The following is an 18265-nucleotide window of genomic DNA, read 5'->3' as shown; positions in this document are numbered from 1 at the left end:
CCCCTCGACCCCATCCCCTCACAACTACTCTCCTCCCTCTCTTCTACCCTTACCCCTATACTTGCACACATCTTAAACCTCTCCCTCAGCACTCGTATAGTTCCCACATCTCTTAAACATGCATTAGTCACAGCTATGCTCAAAAAACCTTCTCTCGATCAAACCTCCCCATCCAACTACTGCCCTATTTCCCTACTACCTCTTGCCTAAAAGCTTCTTGAAAAGCTAGTATATGCACGTCTATCCCATTTCCTTTCATTAAACTCCCTCCTTGACCCACTGCAATCTGGATTTCACCCCCTTCACTAAACAGAGACAGCAATTGTTAAGGTTACCAACGACCTACTTACAGCAAAATCAAAAGACCACTTCTCTCTACTTATCCTCCTTGATCTGTCTGCAGCCTTTGATACTGTCGACCACCCTCTTTTGCTCCATACCCTCCAATCCTTCGGCATCTGTGACACAGCTCTCTCTTGGTTCTCTTCCTATCTGTCTAACCATACCTTTAGTGTAGCCTTCTCTGGGGTTTCCTCTGCCCCGTTACCTCTTTCTGTTGGGGTGCCGCAAGGCTCTGTCCTCGGTCCCCTTCTCTTCTCAATCTACACGTCCTCACTAGGTTCCTTAATAAAGTCCCACGGGCTTCATTATCATTTGTATGCCGACAATACCCAAATCTACGTCTCTGCACCAGAACTATCTCCTTCCTTGCTAACCCATGTCACTAACTGTCGCTCTCATATCTCATCTTGGATGTCCTCTCACTACCTCAAGCTAAATCTCTCCAAAACTGAGCTCCTTATTTTCCCCCCTTCTTCCAAAATCTCCACCCCCCCATGTCTCTATAACTGTTGATAACTCCATCAGTACCCCAACCTCACAGTCACATGCCAGATGTCTTGGGGTCACACTTGACTCAGATCTTTCTTTCACTCCTCACATTCAGTACTTGGCTAAAACCTGACGCTTCCACCTTAAAAACACCTTAAAAACATTGCTAAGACATTTCCTTACACAAGACACAACAAAGATTTTAATCCACTCTCTCATCATTTCCCGCCTTGACTACTGCAACTCTATCCTCTCTGGTCTCCCTAGCTGCTGCCTAGCTCCTTTACAATCCATAATGAATGCCTCTGCCAGGCTCATCTTCCTTGCACGTTGCTCTTCATCTGACGCACCTCTCTGCCAATCCCTTCACTGGCTTCCTCTTGCCTCTAGGATTAAACACAAAATTCTCACTCTGACACACAAAGCCCTCAATTGTATTGCTCCCCCCTACATCTCAGACCTTGTCTCCAGATACTCTCCCTCCCGTCCCCTTCGCTCTTCTCATGATCTCCTACTCTCCTCCTCTCTTGTTACCTCCTCACATTCCCGTCTACAAGCTTTCTACAGACTGGCTCCCATCTTATGGAACTCTCTGCCTCGCTCCACAAGAATTTCCCCTAGTTTTAAAAGCTTCAAGTGCTCCCTGAATATACTATTCAGGGACGCTTACAACCTACACTAACCTTCCTATCTCCACTGCTATCCCCTACAGCCCCATAGCATGTAAGCCTATGATCCAGCTGTTTATAGTTCACTTTCATAAGAGCCGAATACAACAATGCAACTCTAGACAGGACCCTCTCTCTCCCCGTTTGATCCCTGTAATAATTTTTTTTATACCACCTATGTTCATAGCGCTGCGGAACCTGTTGGCACTCTACGAATACCTGATAATAATACTAATAATAATAAATAATTGGTACCTGATTCTCCAGGTAACATAACATAGGAAATAACTGCAGATGTGTTTTTGAGGAAAAGACTGTTAGTGGGTGACTCTATTTTGAGGAATGTGTATTTAGGTGAAAGTAAAGGAGAAGCAAGGGAGGTTAGATGTCTTCCAGGAGCTACTGCTTACAGGGATAATAATCGTATTTTGAGAATTGCTAAGGCAGCAGGAAAGGGAAGTGAGTTAAATGTAATTGTTAATTTAGGAACAAATAATCTGGCTAGTATCATATTGTTGCTGTTCAAAAAGAGTTTTGTGACCTAGGTAACCATTTAGAGAATGTGGCATCAACTCTATCATTTTCTGCTATTTTACCTGTGTATGGCCAAGAAGCAGGAAAGATGGAGCAGATAACAGCATTTAATTATTGGTTAGATAAGTGGTGCAAGGAACGAGGATTTGGTTTTATTGGCCATTATAGCTCTGTTGGGCAAGATACTAGCGGCTAGATTTGGAGTTTTGTCGGTAACGACCCGAAAAACTAACGCCGGCTTTTTTCTGGCCGCACCATAAAAATAACTCTGGTATTGAGAGTCCACGTAAAGGCTGCGTTAGGCTCCAAAAAAGGAGCGTAGAGCATTTTTAACGCAGCTTCAACTCTCAATACCAGAGTTGCTTACGGACGTGGCCAGCCTCAAAAACGTGCTCGTGCACGATTCCCCCATAGGAAACAATGGGGCTGTTTGAGCTGAAAAAAAACCTAACACCTGCAAAAAAGCCGCGTTCAGCTCTTAACGAAGCCCCATTGTTTGCTATGGGGAAACACTTCCTACGTCTGCACCTAACACTCTAACATGTACCCCGAGTCTAAACACCCCTAGCCTTACACTTATTAACCCCTAATCTGCCGCCCCCGCTATCGCTGACCCCTGCATATTATTTTTAATCCCTAATCTGCCGCTCCGTACACCCCCGCCACCTACATTATCCCTATGTACCCCTAATCTGCTGCCCCTAACACCGCCGACCCCTATATTATATTTATTAACCCCTAATCTGCCCCCACAACGTCGCCTCCACCTGCCTACACTTATTAACCCCTAATCTGCCGAGCGGACCTGAGCACTACTATAATAAAGTTATTAACCCCTAATCCGCATCACTAACCCTATAATAAATAGTATTAACCCCTAATCTGCCCTCCCTAACATCGCCGACACCTAACTTCAATTATTAACCCCTAATCTGCCGACTGGAGCTCACCGCTACTCTAATAAATGTATTAACCCCTAAAGCTAAGTCTAACCCTAACACTAACACCCCCCTAAGTTAAATATAATTTACATCTAACGAAATTAATTAACTCTTATTAAATAAATTATTCCTATTTAAAGATAAATACTTACCTGTAAAATAAATTCTAATATAGCTACAATATAAATTATAATTATATTATAGCTATTTTAGGATTAATATTTATTTTACAGGTAACTTTGTATTTATTTTAACCAGGTACAATAGCTATTAAATAGTTAAGAACTATTTAATAGCTAAAATAGTTAAAATAATTACAAAATTACCTGTAAAATAAATACTAACCTAAGTTACAATTAAACCTAACACTACACTATCAATAAATGAATTAAATAAACTACCTACAATTACCTACAATTAACCTAACACTACACCATCAATAAATTAATTAAATACAATTCCTACAAATAAATACAATTAAATAAACTAGCTAAAGTACAAAAAATAAAAAAGAACTAAGTTACAAAAAATAAAAAAATATTTACAAACATAAGAAAAATATTACAACAATTTTAAACTAATTACACCTACTCTAAGCCCCCTAATAAAACAACAAAGCCCCCCAAAATAAAAAATGCCCTACCCTATTCTAAATTAATAAAGTTAAAAGCTCTTTTACCTTACCAGCCCTGAACAGGGCCCTTTGCGGGGCATGCCCCAAGAAGTTCAGCTCTTTTGCCTGTAAAAAAAAACATACAATACCCCCCCCCAACATTACAACCCACCAACCACATACCCCTAATCTAACCCAAACCCCCCTTAAATAAACCTAACACTAAGCCCCTGAAGATCATCCTACCTTGTCTTCACCTCACCAGGTATCACCGATCCGTTCTGGCTCCAAAATCTTCATCCAACCCAAGCGGGGGTTGGCGATCCATCATCCGGTGGCTGAAGAGGTCCAGAAGAGGCTCCAAAGTCTTCATCCTATCCGGGAAGAAGAGGCGATCCGGACCGGCAACCATCTTGATCCAAGCGGCATCTTCTATCTTCATCCGATCACGACCGGCTCCATCCTGAAGACCTCCACCGCGGACCCATCTTCTTCCGGCGACGTCCAACTGAAGAATGACGGTTCCTTTAAGGGACGTCATCCAAGATGGCGTCCCTCGAATTCCGATTGGCTGATCGGAATTAAGGTAGGAATATTCTGATTGGCTGATGGAATCAGCCAATTAGAATCAAGTTCAATCCGATTGGCTGATTTAATCAGCCAATCGGATTGAGCTTGCATTCTATTGGCTGTTCCGATCAGCCAATAGAATGCAAGCTCAATCTGATTGGCTGATTGGATCAGCCAATCGGATTGAACTTGATTCTGATTGGCTGATTCCATCAGCCAATCAGAATATTCCTACCTTAATTCCGATTGGCTGATAGAATCCTATCAGCCAATCGGAATTCGAGGGACGCCATCTTGGATGACGTCCCTTAAAGGAACCGTCATTCTTCAGTTGGACGTCGCCGGAAGAAGATGGGTCCGCGGTGGAGGTCTTCAGGATGGAGCCGGTCGTCATCGGATGAAGATAGAAGATGCCGCTTGGATCAAGATGGTTGCCGGTCCGGATCGCCTCTTCTTCCCGGATAGGATGAAGACTTTGGAGCCTCTTCTGGACCTCTTCAGGCACCGGATGATGGATCGCCAACCCCCGCTTGGGTTGGATGAAGATTTTGGAGCCAGGACGGATCGGTGATACCTGGTGAGGTGAAGACAAGGTAGGATGATCTTCAGGGGCTTAGTGTTAGGTTTATTTAAGGGGGGTTTGGGTTAGATTAGGGGTATGTGGTTGGTGGGTTGTAATGTTGGGGGGGGGTATTGTATTTTTTTTTACAGGCAAAAGAGCTGAACTTCTTGGGGCATGCCCCGCAAAGGGCCCTGTTCAGGGCTGTTAAGGTAAAAGAGCTTTTAACTTTATTAATTTAGAATAGGGTAGGGCATTTTTTATTTTGGGGGGCTTTGTTGTTTTATTAGGGGGCTTAGAGTAGGTGTAATTAGTTTAAAATTGTTGTAATATTTTTCTTATGTTTGTAAATATTTTTTTATTTTTTGTAACTTAGTTCTTTTTTATTTTTTGTACTTTAGCTAGTTTATTTAATTGTATTTATTTGTAGGAATTGTATTTAATTAATTTATTGATAGTGTAGTGTTAGGTTAATTGTAGGTAATTGTAGGTAGTTTATTTAATTAATTTATTGATAGTGTAGTGTTAGGTTTAATTGTAACTTAGGTTAGTATTTATTTTACAGGTAATTTTGTAATTATTTTAACTATTTTAGCTATTAAATAGTTCTTAACTATTTAATAGCTATTGTACCTGGTTAAAATAAATACAAAGTTACCTGTAAAATAAATATTAATCCTAAAATAGCTATAATATAATTATAATTTATATTGTAGCTATATTAGGATTTATTTTACAGGTAAGTATTTATCTTTAAATAGGAATAATTTATTTAATAAGAGTTAATTAATTTCGTTAGATGTAAATTATATTTAACTTAGGGGGGTGTTAGTGTTAGGGTTAGACTTAGCTTTAGGGGTTAATACATTTATTAGAGTAGCGGTGAGCTCCAGTCGGCAGATTAGGGGTTAATAATTGAAGTTAGGTGTCGGCGATGTTAGCGAGGGCAGATTAGGGGTTAATACTATTTATTATAGGGTTAGTGATGCGGATTAGGGGTTAATAACTTTATTATAGTAGCGCTCAGGTCCGCTCGGCAGATTAGGGGTTAATAAGTGTAGGCAGGTGGAGGCGACGTTGTGGGGGGCAGATTAGGGGTTAATAAATATAATATAGGGGTCGGCGGTGTTAGGGGCAGCAGATTAAGGGTACATAAGGATAACGTAGGTGGCGGCGCTTTGCGGTCGGCAGATTAGGGGTTAATAAGTGTAGGCAGATGGAGGCGACGTTGAGGGGGGCAGATTAGGGGTTAATAAATATAATACAGGGGTCGGCGGTGTTAGGGGGAGCAGATTAGGGGTACATAAGTATAACGTAGGTGGCGGTCGGCAGATTAGGGGTTAAAAATATTTAATCGAGTGGCGGCGATGTGGGGGGACCTCGGTTTAGGGGTACATAGGTAGTTTATGGGTGTTAGTGTACTTTAGAGTACAGTAGTTAAGAGCTTTATAAACCGGCGTTAGCCCAGAAAGCTCTTAACTACTGACTTTTTTCCTGCGGCTGGAGTTTTGTCGTTAGATGTCTAACGCTCACTTCAGAAACGACTCTAAATACCGGAGTTAGAAAAATCCCATTGAAAAGATAGGATACGCAATTGACGTAAGGGGATCTGCGGTATGGAAAAGTCGCGGCTGAAAAGTGAGCGTTAGACCCTATTTTGAGTGACTCCAAATACCGGCGGTAGCCTAAAACCAGCGTTAGGAGCCTCTAACACTGGTTTTCACGGCTAACGCCAAACTCCAAATCTAGGTCTAGGTTATTTAGAAAAGATGACTTGCATTTGGATGTTAAAGGAACAGAGTATCTGGGAGAGGAGTTCAAATGCTTTATTAGAAATCATTTAAACTAATAAAGGGGGTAGCATTAATATATCCACCTGCCCCCCACAGCATGACAAAACTGTTAGTCCAAGTAACATTTCTAGAAATTCTAATAGAAAAATTATTTGTGCCATGAGCACAAATGCTTGCAGCTTAGGAAATACATTACCTGAACTAATTTCAATAATGACTAGGGACAACTTGTATTTAGTAGGTATAACAATAAACATGGTACAATGATTTGCATGACTGGGACATAGTTATACCTGGATACAGGTTATTTAAAAGAAGGAAAGAAAGGTGGAGGAGTTGCTCTGTATGTAAATGAAAATATAAAGAGTACTGAAATTGTAGGAACAAATGATGAGGTGGAAAGTATTTGGGTGACTTTGGAAATTGGAGATAAAAATGTGTTTAGAAAAGGGGTTGTATATCGGCCTCCATTGCAGGATGAAAAACTGGACAATCAGTTAAGGAACCAACTCATAAGGAAACTATATTAGATTTAATACTTACAAACAGTGATACAGTTTCAGATGTACCATAGAAAATTGAATAATCCACATGTCACATGTATAGCTGAATCCTAAATACCATAAATGCTTAATAGCAAGGTGTGATGCAGAGAGCATAAGCATATAATCAGTAGCGTAAGTGTGTAACCTGACTCACCACTCCAAGGAAGGCTGTACGACATTCACCCGGTGGGGGCCATAGGCATATAGCCAAACCTACCCCTTTACACTCAGGTATACCTCAGTCCAGCTTCAGTCAGTGTTTTCACTCTCTGTGGCGTTCACCATTCAACGAGTATACATCTAGCACTTCCGGGTGACGTCAGGTGCCGCATCCAAACGGCTTTGAAGTTGTCACGCCCTCTTCACTGACCGCTATATGCAAACTCTGTTTCCAAATCGACCAGGGACTTGATCCAAGGCTGTGGGAATGCTGATAGGAAACGGATAGGAAGGCTCCTCTCCCTCCAAGATAAATAGAAAACAGGAATCCACAGGAAACAGCTTTCCAAAAGTAAAATCACATAGACTTTATTCAGTAAATTAAAAGTTCATGGGCATCAAGGCAAAATAAAAAAGGTAGAAGAAACAGTGTTACGCGTTTCGGCAAGGCGTAGCCGTAATCATAGACCATACTTTCTCACAGGTGTCACTTCTATTTATACCATTCAAGAATCACCCATTGGAGGATAAAAACACACACCCCCTCTTTCCTCCCTCACCTAATTAAAGGGAACAACTCACAGCATTTAGATTTAAAAAAAAAGGCAAAACAAAAACAAAAATACTAAATACAAGGGAGAGCGAACCGCTAATCACAATCAATACATAGGATATGTACACATCATAAAGTTCATCACATGGACACTCATCAAAATCATATATATGTGCGAAATATGTTTGTCCCTACTTCACATTGATGCCTACATAATGGAATAGTTCATTCAATATTTTTAACATATAACTCCATATATTGATGAATTTAAATTAATAAAAGAAAAACCTATGTACATCAAATAAGTCAATAAGACATAACAAATGCTTGTCTCACACAGTAATTGGTAATTACGTCTCCCAAAAATTAATAAGATCGTTTTCTGAATTAAAGCCATCTGGCATAAGTGTGCACAGTTTGTTAATGCAATAGACCTCTTGCCTGGCCAAAATAGGCCATTTATCTCCACCTCTAGGAGGGCATCTAATAGTTTCTATGGCATTCTACTCAAATTGCACACATTGCCATTATGGACTTCAGCAAAGTGCCTAGCTAGGTCAGAAAAGTGGATCTTATTCCTGATATACCCTAGGTGTTCACATATCCGAGTACGAACATCACGGGTAGTCATACCCACGTACTGTAATTTATGATACGTACAACCTATAAGGTAGATCACGAATGTTGAAGAACAATTTATACAAATTCTGGTATTAAAGGATTGATTAGTCACATATGAATTAAATGTAGTACCTATCCTGATGTATTCACAGGCCTTACAATCTTTACTACATTTATATGTCCCATTATGCCTCAACAAAGAACTATGGCTGACAGGTTTTCGTAATTGGCTCGGTGATACCATATTGCCCAGAGTCAAATTTCTTCTATATATAAATCTACACCCTCTTTTAACTATATCCTTCAGTAAATCATCTCCATAAAGGATCGGTAAATATTTCTTAATTATATTGCAAATTTGGTAATACTGATTTGAATATCTGGTGATAAAATTAGGTCTATTTTCAACCTTTTTCTTCTTTTATTCAGATGTCTTACTCCCTGCTAGGAGACTCCTTCTGTCTCTTTTATTTGCATGATCATGAGCTTGATGAATAACCCTATCACTATAGCCACGATTATGCAGTCTGGATTCTAGAGATACACATTCAGAACTGAACGTATCCTCTCCAGAACAGATCCTCCTGGTCCTAAGGAACTGACCCTTAGCTATACCCTGAAATACATGTTTCGGATGGGAGCTAGATGGAGTATAGAGTTATCCGCTATGGGTTTACGAAACAATTGTGTCTCTATTTTACCAGAACCAAAATCCATCATCCGTTCCACATCCAAAAAATGTATTTTCCTCTTTTGCCATTCAAAAGTGAACTGAATTTCTGGAAAACAAGAGTTTAAATACTCAACAAAAGACATTGCATCCTGAGATGAAAAGTTAGTAACAAAAATAAGATCATCTATAAATCTTTTGTAACACAAAATCTTGTGAGAGAACTCATTATTAGGCCCAAAGAGATATTTGTATTCGAACCAGCCCATAAACAAATTAGCAAATGAGGGGGCGAATTTTGCCCCCATGGCTGTACCTCTCGACTGGACATAATAAGTCACAGTTTCAGATGTGTCTGTAGGTGAGAACTTAGGATCCAGTGGTCATCAATCTGTTTGGTTTAGTATTCATGTGCAGAAACTGTCCACCCAGACTAAAACAAAAGTTTTAGATTTTAGGAAGGAAGATTTTTCATTAATGGGAGAATACCTAAAAGACTATTTAAAAGGGAAAACTTATTACAGGGGTTCAAGAACAGTGGGAATTTGTGAAGGGTGCCATTTTAGATGCAACTGCACACTGTATTAGACATGTCTGTAAAAGTAAAAGAAAGCGGAAACCAATTTGGTTTTCCAAAGAAGTAGCACATGCTGTAAAGACAAAAAAGATAGCTTATAAGCTCAAGCAGAAGAGAAGATAGCCCAGTCAGTAAAACATGGGGACAAAACCTTCTTTATATATATCAGTGAAAGAAGAAAAAATAAGGTAGGAATAGTAAAATTGAAAACAATTGATGGTAGAATAATAGAAGGAGATAAGCAAATGGCAGACTGTCTCAATGATTATTTCTGTTCTGTTTTCACAAAAAATTGTGAAGATAGAAAGTGTACATTAAGGGATGCTACGAAAAATAATTTGTTTTACAGAGGATGAGGTTTTGTTAGTATTATCAAAATGAAATGTTAAAAAGGCAATGGGCCCTGATAATATTCATCCAAGGGTTTTAAAAGAACTTTGATCAGTGCTAACTGTCCAATTAACTGATCTGTTTAATCACTAATAACAGGAGCTGTTCCAGATGATTGGAGAATAGCAAATGTAATACCTCTTCATAAAAAAGTATTAGACAAGGGTGGAGTAGTTGATATAGCATATTTCAGCAAAGCATTTGACACCGTCCCACACAACAAACTAATTCACAAACTGTATCTCCTTGGTCTAGACTGAAAAAAATTGTGAACTGGGTGGAATGTCTTAGTAAATGAAGTACATTCAGCAGAGGGGGCTGTTACTAGTGGTGTTACTCAGGGGGTCAGTTCTGGGGCCTGTTTTGTTTAACATATTTATCTGTGATATCAGCAAAGGGCTACAGGGGAAAGTATGTCTGTTACAAATTGTTGTATCATCTGCAAACAGAGTGGATGTTCTGGGGGGGGGGTTTAGACAAAAATGAGAAGTGATATACAACAATTGGAGGATTGGACAAATGACTGGGATCTAAAGTTTAACACAGCAAAGTGTAAAATAATGCATTTAGGGAAGAAAAATCAAAATGTTAATTACAGACTCAATGTGATACTTTTCTGACTGTCACGAATACCAGACAGCTAAGGATACCCCAAACCCCCACTACAACCTCACCCCTGTTGTTTATCAGTGGTTTTGGGCTCCTCAGAGCAACCACCATCTCTGGAAGCTTTTGGTTGCATGGTTTTGTGTTCCAAACTTGTTTAGAAAAGAGCTTGTGTATGACCAGGAAAACCCTCCTAGGCTGTCTGGGCTCCTGGAACTCCCGGTCGGCCGCCTCACAACGGACACCCGCCTAACCCCTCTCAGGCTGTCCAGGCTCCTGGAATTCCCGGTCGGCCACAGGACAGCAGGACACCCGCTAACTTTACCCCTCGTCGCTCCAGTAACCATGTGCCCCAGAGCTCCGCTCTTTTGGGGATTAGTAGCCCCTAGGGAGGACAAGAGGTGGACAAATTACTGGTGGGGCGCTCCTTTGGGATCCGGGGGTTTTGGACACCCCTAACCCCATAATTTCAATGGACTGTAACTCCGGTCCCCAGTAACGAATGCTGATTTTTGGACTGTGAAATCTTGGGACCGAGAGCTTTAAAATGACACCCTGGAAGTGCCACAGGGTGGGACCCTGGGTACTGATGCTGTTGGGCATCAGGGGTGGCTACAGGCTGTGGTCACTTGCCAGCTACAAAGCTGCAGTTGGCAGGGAGGAAGCAGGACCCGTTTTGCGGAGCTACCCAGTCGGGGTAGCCGGGGTATCCGTCACATTGGCTGGCAGTGGTGGGATCTGCTTCTTCCACATGATTTCTGCTGACAGAGAAGGGCCACAGTAGCTGGTAACTATGGAAGCCGAGTACCTAAGGAGAGTACAGGAGGCACTGACCCAGCTGGACGATCCTGGTTCTGCACTGGACCAGCTGAGCTGCAGGAGCATTGTCCGCCAGCAACTATGGAGGGAGAGGCTTCAACAAGAAAAGGATTGTGATGGAAAGGTCCTCCCCACAGATGATGAGAGGTACTGGATCCGGTGGGACTTGTGAGTGCTTTTCCTGGGAGAGCAACCCATGGAGGAATGGCTATCATATCTAGATCGACTGGTCCGGGCAGAGATGTGGGTGGAGGATGGCTACCGGGATCTCCGATGGCTGGCTATGCAAGCACGGCCATGGCTGGAGGATTGCTCCCCCACAGAGGGCTTTGGCTTTGGCGGCCCTGGGTTACTATTAGAAAAGTTGACAGAAGACCCAGAATTTGGGAGCGGGGCGAAACTGAGAGCAACGAACATTTACCTCTCCCGAGAGCAGATGTTGGATCTCTCAGGGGTACCCTGGCTGGTATACGATATGGTATCGCTTATTGTCCAAGAATGGGAACTGGAAAAGGCATTCAAGAGACTGCTAGACCTAGCTCTGCAGCATGCCACGGAGTCTGCACGGAGCTGTGGTGCAGCACTGTGGGAATCATGGAGGTTGACCTCACATGAGTGGCCACAGAGCATAAGCGACGACGAGCTGCTAGATACAGATCAGCAGCCTGGGCCTGAGCTTATAGACCTGGACAAAGGAGCCACCCCAGCAGAAGCGCTGGCAACAGGGCAGAGAGCCGCTGGCCTCTGCCCAGCACATGTAACACCCCCAGGAAACCAGGGAGAGGAGGTAGGCTTCCTCCCTCCCCTTACAGAGAACCCCTTGCAGGGAGAGATGGATGTCAATAACTCTCCCCAGCAGCAGAACCCCTTCTCGGGAGAGAAGACAGTCGGTCTCTCTCCCCAGCGGCAGAGCCATCCCCTGGGAGTGGAGGTAGTCGTCCTCCCTCCCCGTAAGCAGAACCCCTTCCTTGGAGAGGAGACAGTCGGTCTCTTTCCCCAGCGATAGAGCCAGGAGCCGGGAGAGGAGACAGTCGGTCTCTCTCCCCAGCGGCAGAGCCATCCCCTGGGAGCGGAGGTAGTCATCCTCCCTCCCCGTAAGCAGAACCCCTTTCTGGGAGAGGAGACATTCGGTCTCTCTCCCCAGCAGCAGCACAGTTTCCCATGGAGCGGAGGTAGCAGACCTCCCTCCCCAGCAGTAGATCTCCTTCTCGGGAGAAGAGACAGACGGTCTCTCCCCTCAGTAGCTTGGCAGCGTCTATACCCTTTTCTTGTCCTGGAGTATATCTCACAGGGGGCAGGTCAGGGGGGTACCCGCTCATGCAGTTGGTGCCACAAGTTTGGGCACCCGAGTTTTACCTGCCCCACCAAGGAGCAACTTCCACCAACAGCCGGGAAACTGGCAATGGCTTTGTTGGATACCTGCCCCTGCATTTGGTGCCACCAGTTTGGGCACCCGTATCTTGCCTGCCCCACCAAGGAGCATCCCCAACCTACAGTCTGGGGTGGGTATACAGTCGGGAAACCGGTACTGGCTTTGTTTGTGGGTGGGTCAGCCGGTACTTAACACAACACAGTGTCACAGAGGGAGACAGTTTGGCCATGGAACTTAAGGACACTGAAACTTGTGGAACAGCAATTGTTTGGGAGCCAGCCTTAGCAAACTTGTTTGGGACTTTGCATTATGTGACTATCCCTGAGCCCTGGGCGCAGGGTATAAACGCCAGCAGGAACCCCCCAGGATTCCCCAAGCTCAGGAGAGATAGGATAACCTCTCCCAGCAACCGTCGGACAGCCCCTGGCCGACCTGTTAAGGGTCTAGCCGGGTCTGCTGAACTGGAAGGGGGGTGATGTCACGGATACCAGACAGCTAAGGATACCCCCCAACCCCCACTACAACCTCACCCCTGTTGTTTATCAGTGGTTTTGGGCTCCTCAGAGCAACCACCATCTCTTGAAGCTTTTGGTTGCATGGTTTTGTGTTCCAAACTTGTTTAGAAAAGAGCTTGTGTATGGCCAGGAAAACCCTCCTAGGCTGTCCGGGCTCCTGTAACTCCCGGTCGGCCGCCTCACAACGGACACCTGCCTAACCACTCTCAGGCTGTCCAGGCTCCTGGAACTCCCGGTCGGCCACAGGACAGCAGGACACCCGCTAAATTTACCCCTTGTCGCTCCAGCAACCATGTGCCCCAGAGCTCCGCTCTTTTGGGGATTAGTAGCCCCTAGGGAGGACAAGAGGTGGACAAATTACCGGAGGGGAGCTCCTTTGGGAACCGGGGGTTTTGGATACCCCTAACCCCATAACTTCAATGGACTGTAACTCCGGTCCCCAGTAACGAATCATACTGGTTTTTGGACTGTGAAATCTGGGGACTGAGATCTTAAAAATGACACCCTGGAAGTGCCGCTGCTCCACCGGGATCACCCCAAAACCGCCACCCCTATATATTGAGATTATGTAGGACTGTGGCTCCTATGGAGGCGCCGGTCAGTCTGGAGGGGCGGGAATGGCGGGAAAATAGTGGGATTGTCCTTTGTGTTATCAAGATGAGCTGTGTGTATAAAAGGAGTGTACGTTTTACAATAAAATCAGTTCTTGTTCACCTGAAGGCTAGTCTGTCTAGTTATTTGGGTGAGCTCCAGCTAAAATCACTTTCCTGGGCTACATAGAAATCACTTTCCTGGGCTACATAGCCACTTGTTCCAGGCAGAGAAAGGATCATCAAGCAGAGCTACCCAGTCTGGGTAGCTGGAGTCTGCCACAGGGTGGGACCCTGGGTACTGATGCTGTCGGGCATCAGGGATGGCTACAGGCTGTGGTCACTTGCCACCTACATAGCTGCAGTCGGCAGGGAGGAAGCAGGACCCGTTTGGCGGAGCTACCCAGTCGGGGTAGCCGGGGTATCCGTCACACTGACTGTTACAAATGAGGAACAGGACTTAGGAATTATTATTTCAGATGATTTAAAACTTAGTAAACAATGTATTACTGCAACAAGTAAGGCCAGCAGAATGCTTGGATGTATTGGTAGAGGTATTTGCAGCAGAAATATTAAGGTTCTTATGCCACTTCATAGATCATTAGTTAGGCCTCGTCTTGAGTAATGTGGTGTGCAGTTCTGGAGGCCATATCTTCATAAGGATTTTAACAAACTTGAATCTGTGCAAAGGAGGGCTACCAAAATGGTACATGGTCTAAGAAATAAAACTTATCAGGACAGGCTCAATTACCTAAATATGTATAGCTTAGAGGAGAGAAGAGAAAGAGGTGATATGATATCAACTTTCAAGTACCTTAAAGGGTTTAGTAAAACTGAGGCTGTGGGTATTTTACATAAAATAGAAAATTCAAGAACAATGGGTCATGATCTCAAGCTAAAGGGTAGTAGATTCAGGAGTAATTTAAGGAAGCACTTCTTTACAGAAAGAGTGATTGATTCATGGAATAAACTTCCTCAAGAGGTAGTAATGACAAACACTGTGGGGGACTTTAAAAATGCCTGGGAGAAGCCTAAGGCTATCCCACGAACTAGATACGTTTATACTGTTAGGTAATATCGGGCAGACTTGCTGGGCCTATGGCTCTTATCTTCCGTCAATATCTATGTATAGCAGGCTGTAGCCGTGCACTATGTATAGCAGGCTGTAGCACTGCACTATGTATAGCAGGCTGTAGTACTGCACTATGTATAGCAGGCTGTAGCACTGCACTATGTATAGCAGGCTGTAGCACTGCACTATGTATAGCAGGCTGTAGTACTGCACTATGTATAGCAGGCTGTAGCTCTGCACTATGTATAGCAGGCTGTAGCACTGCACTATGTATAGCAGGCTGTAGTACTGCACTATGTATAGCAGGCTGTAGCACTGCACTATTTATAGCAGGCTGTAGCACTGCACTATGTATAGCAGGCTGTAGTACTGCACTATGTATAGCAGGCTGTAGTACTGCACTATGTATAGCAGGCTGTAGCACTGCACTATGTATAGCAGGCTGTAGCACTGCACTATGTATAGCAGGCTGTAGTACTGCACTATGTATAGCAGGCTGTAGTACTGCACTATGTATAGCAGGCTGTAGTACTGCACTATGTATAGCAGGCTGTAGTACTGCACTATGTATAGCAGGCTGTAGCACTGCACTATGTATAGCAGGCTGTAGCACTGCACTATGTATAGCAGGCTGTAGCACTGCACTATGTATAGCAGGCTGTAGTACTGCACTATGTATAGCAGGCTGTAGTACTGCACTATGTATAGCAGGCTGTAGCACTGCACTATCTATAGCAGGCTGTAGTACTGCACTATGTATAGCAGGCTGTAGTACTGCACTATGTATAGCAGGCTGTAGTACTGCACTATGTATAGCAGGCTGTAGTACTGCACTATGTATAGCAGGCTGTACTACTGCACTATGTATAGCAGGCTGTAGCACTGCACTATGTATAGCAGGCTGTAGTACTGCACTATGTATAGCAGGCTGTAGCACTGCACTATGTATAGCAGGCTGTAGTACTGCACTATGTATAGCAGGCTGTAGTACTGCACTGTGTATAGCAGGCTGTAGCACTGCACTATGTATAGCAGGCTGTAGTACTGCGCTATGTATAGCAGGCTGTAGCTCTGCACTATGTATAGCAGGCTGTAGTACTGCACTATGTAAAGCAGGATGTAGCACTGCACTATGTATATTAGGCTTTAGTACTGCACTATGTATAGCAGGCTGTAGTACTGCACTATGTATAGCAGGCTGTAGCACTGCACTATGTATAGCAGGCTGTAGTACTGCACTATGTATATCAGGCTGTAGCACTGCACTATGTATAGCAGGCTGTAGTACTGCACTATGTATAGCAGGCTGTAGCACTGCACTATGTATACCAGGCTGTAGCACTGCACTATGTATATCAGGCTCTAGCACTGCACTATGTATGTCAGGCTGTAGCACTGCACTATGTATATCAGGCTCTAGCACTGCACTATGTATATCAGGCTGTAGCATCGCACTATGTATACCAGGCTGTAGCTGTGCTGCACGTATACCAGGCTGTAGCTGTGCTGCATGTATACCAGACTGTAGCTGTGCTGCACGTATACCAGGATGTAACTGTGCTGCATGTATACCAGACTGTAGCTGTGCTGCACTTATACCAGGCTGTAATTGTGCTGCATGTATACCAGACTGTAGCTGTGCTGCACGTATACCAGGCTGTAACTGTGCTGCATGTATACCAAACTGTAGCTGTTCTGCACATATACCAGACTGTAGCTGTGCTGCACGTATACCAGACTGTAACTGTGCTGCATGTATACCAGACTGTAGCTGTGCTGCATGTATACCAGACTGTGCTGCACGTATACCAGGCTGTAATTGTGCTGCATGTATACCAGACTGTAGCTGTGCTGCACGTATACCAGGCTGTAACTGTGCTGCATGTATACCAAACTGTAGCTGTTCTGCACATATACCAGACTGTAGCTGTGCTGCACGTATACCAGGCTGTGCTGCACGTATACCAGGCTGTAATTGTGCTGCACATATACCAGGCTGTAGCTGTTCTGCACGTATACCAGACTGTAGCTTTGCTGCATGTATACCAGGCTGTAGCTGTTCTGCACATATACCAGGCTGTAGCTGTTCTGCACGTATACCAGACTGTAGCTTTGCTGCATGTATACCAGGCTGTAGCTCTTCTGCACATATACCAGGCTGTAGCTGTTCTGCACATATACCAGGCTGTAGCTGTTCTGCACGTATACCAGACTGTAGCTTTGCTGCATGTATACCAGGCTGTAGCTGTGCTGCATGTATACCAGGCTGTAGCTGTGCTGCACATATACCAGGCTGTAGCTGTTCTGCATGTATACCAGACTGTAGCTGTGCTGCACGTATACCAGACTGTAGCTGTGCTGCACGCATATCAGGCTCTTGCTGTGCTGCATGTATACCAGACTGTAGCTGTGCTGCACGTATACCAGACTGTAGCTGTGCTGCACGCATATCAGGCTCTAGCTGTGCTGCATGTATACCAGACTGTAGCTGTGCTGCATGTATACCAGACTGTAGTTGTGCTGCACGCATATCAGGCTCTAGCTGTGCTGCATGTATACCAGACTGTAGCTGTGCTGCACGTATACCAGACTGTAGCTGTTCTGCACATATACCAGGCTGTAGCTGTTCTGCATGTATACCAGACTGTAGCTGTGCTGCATGTATACCAGACTGTAGCTGTGCTGCATGTATACCAGACTGTAGCTGTTCTGCACGTATACCAGGCTGTAGCTGTGCTGCACGCATATCAGGCTCTAGCTGTGCTGCATGTATAGCAGGCTGAAGCTGTGCTGCACGTATACCAGACTGTAGCTGTGCTGCATGCATACCAGACTGTAGCTGTGCTGCATGTATACCAGACTGTAGCTGTGCTGCATGTATACCAGACTGTAGCTGTGCTGCACGTATACCAGGCTGTAGCTGTGCTGCATGTATACCAGGCTGTAGCTGTGCTGCATGTATACCAGACTGTAGTTGTGCTGCATGTATACCAGGCTGTAGCTGTGCTGCATGTATACCAGGCTGTAGCTGTGCTGCATATATACCAGGCTGAAGCTGTGCTGCACGTATACCAGACTGTAGCTGTGCTGCATGTATACCAGACTGTAGCTGTTCTGCACGTATACCAGACTGTAGCTGTGCTGCACGCATATCAGGCTCTAGCTGTGCTGCACGCATATCAGGCTCTAGCTCTGCTGCACGTATACCAGGCTGTAGCTGTGTTGCATGTATACCAGGCTGTAGCTGTGCTGCACATATACCAGGCT

This window comes from Bombina bombina, chromosome 1 (assembly GCF_027579735.1).
Source record: "Bombina bombina isolate aBomBom1 chromosome 1, aBomBom1.pri, whole genome shotgun sequence".
In the NCBI taxonomy this organism is placed as follows: Eukaryota; Metazoa; Chordata; class Amphibia; order Anura; family Bombinatoridae; genus Bombina; species Bombina bombina.
This window is presented reverse-complemented; position numbering follows the sequence as displayed.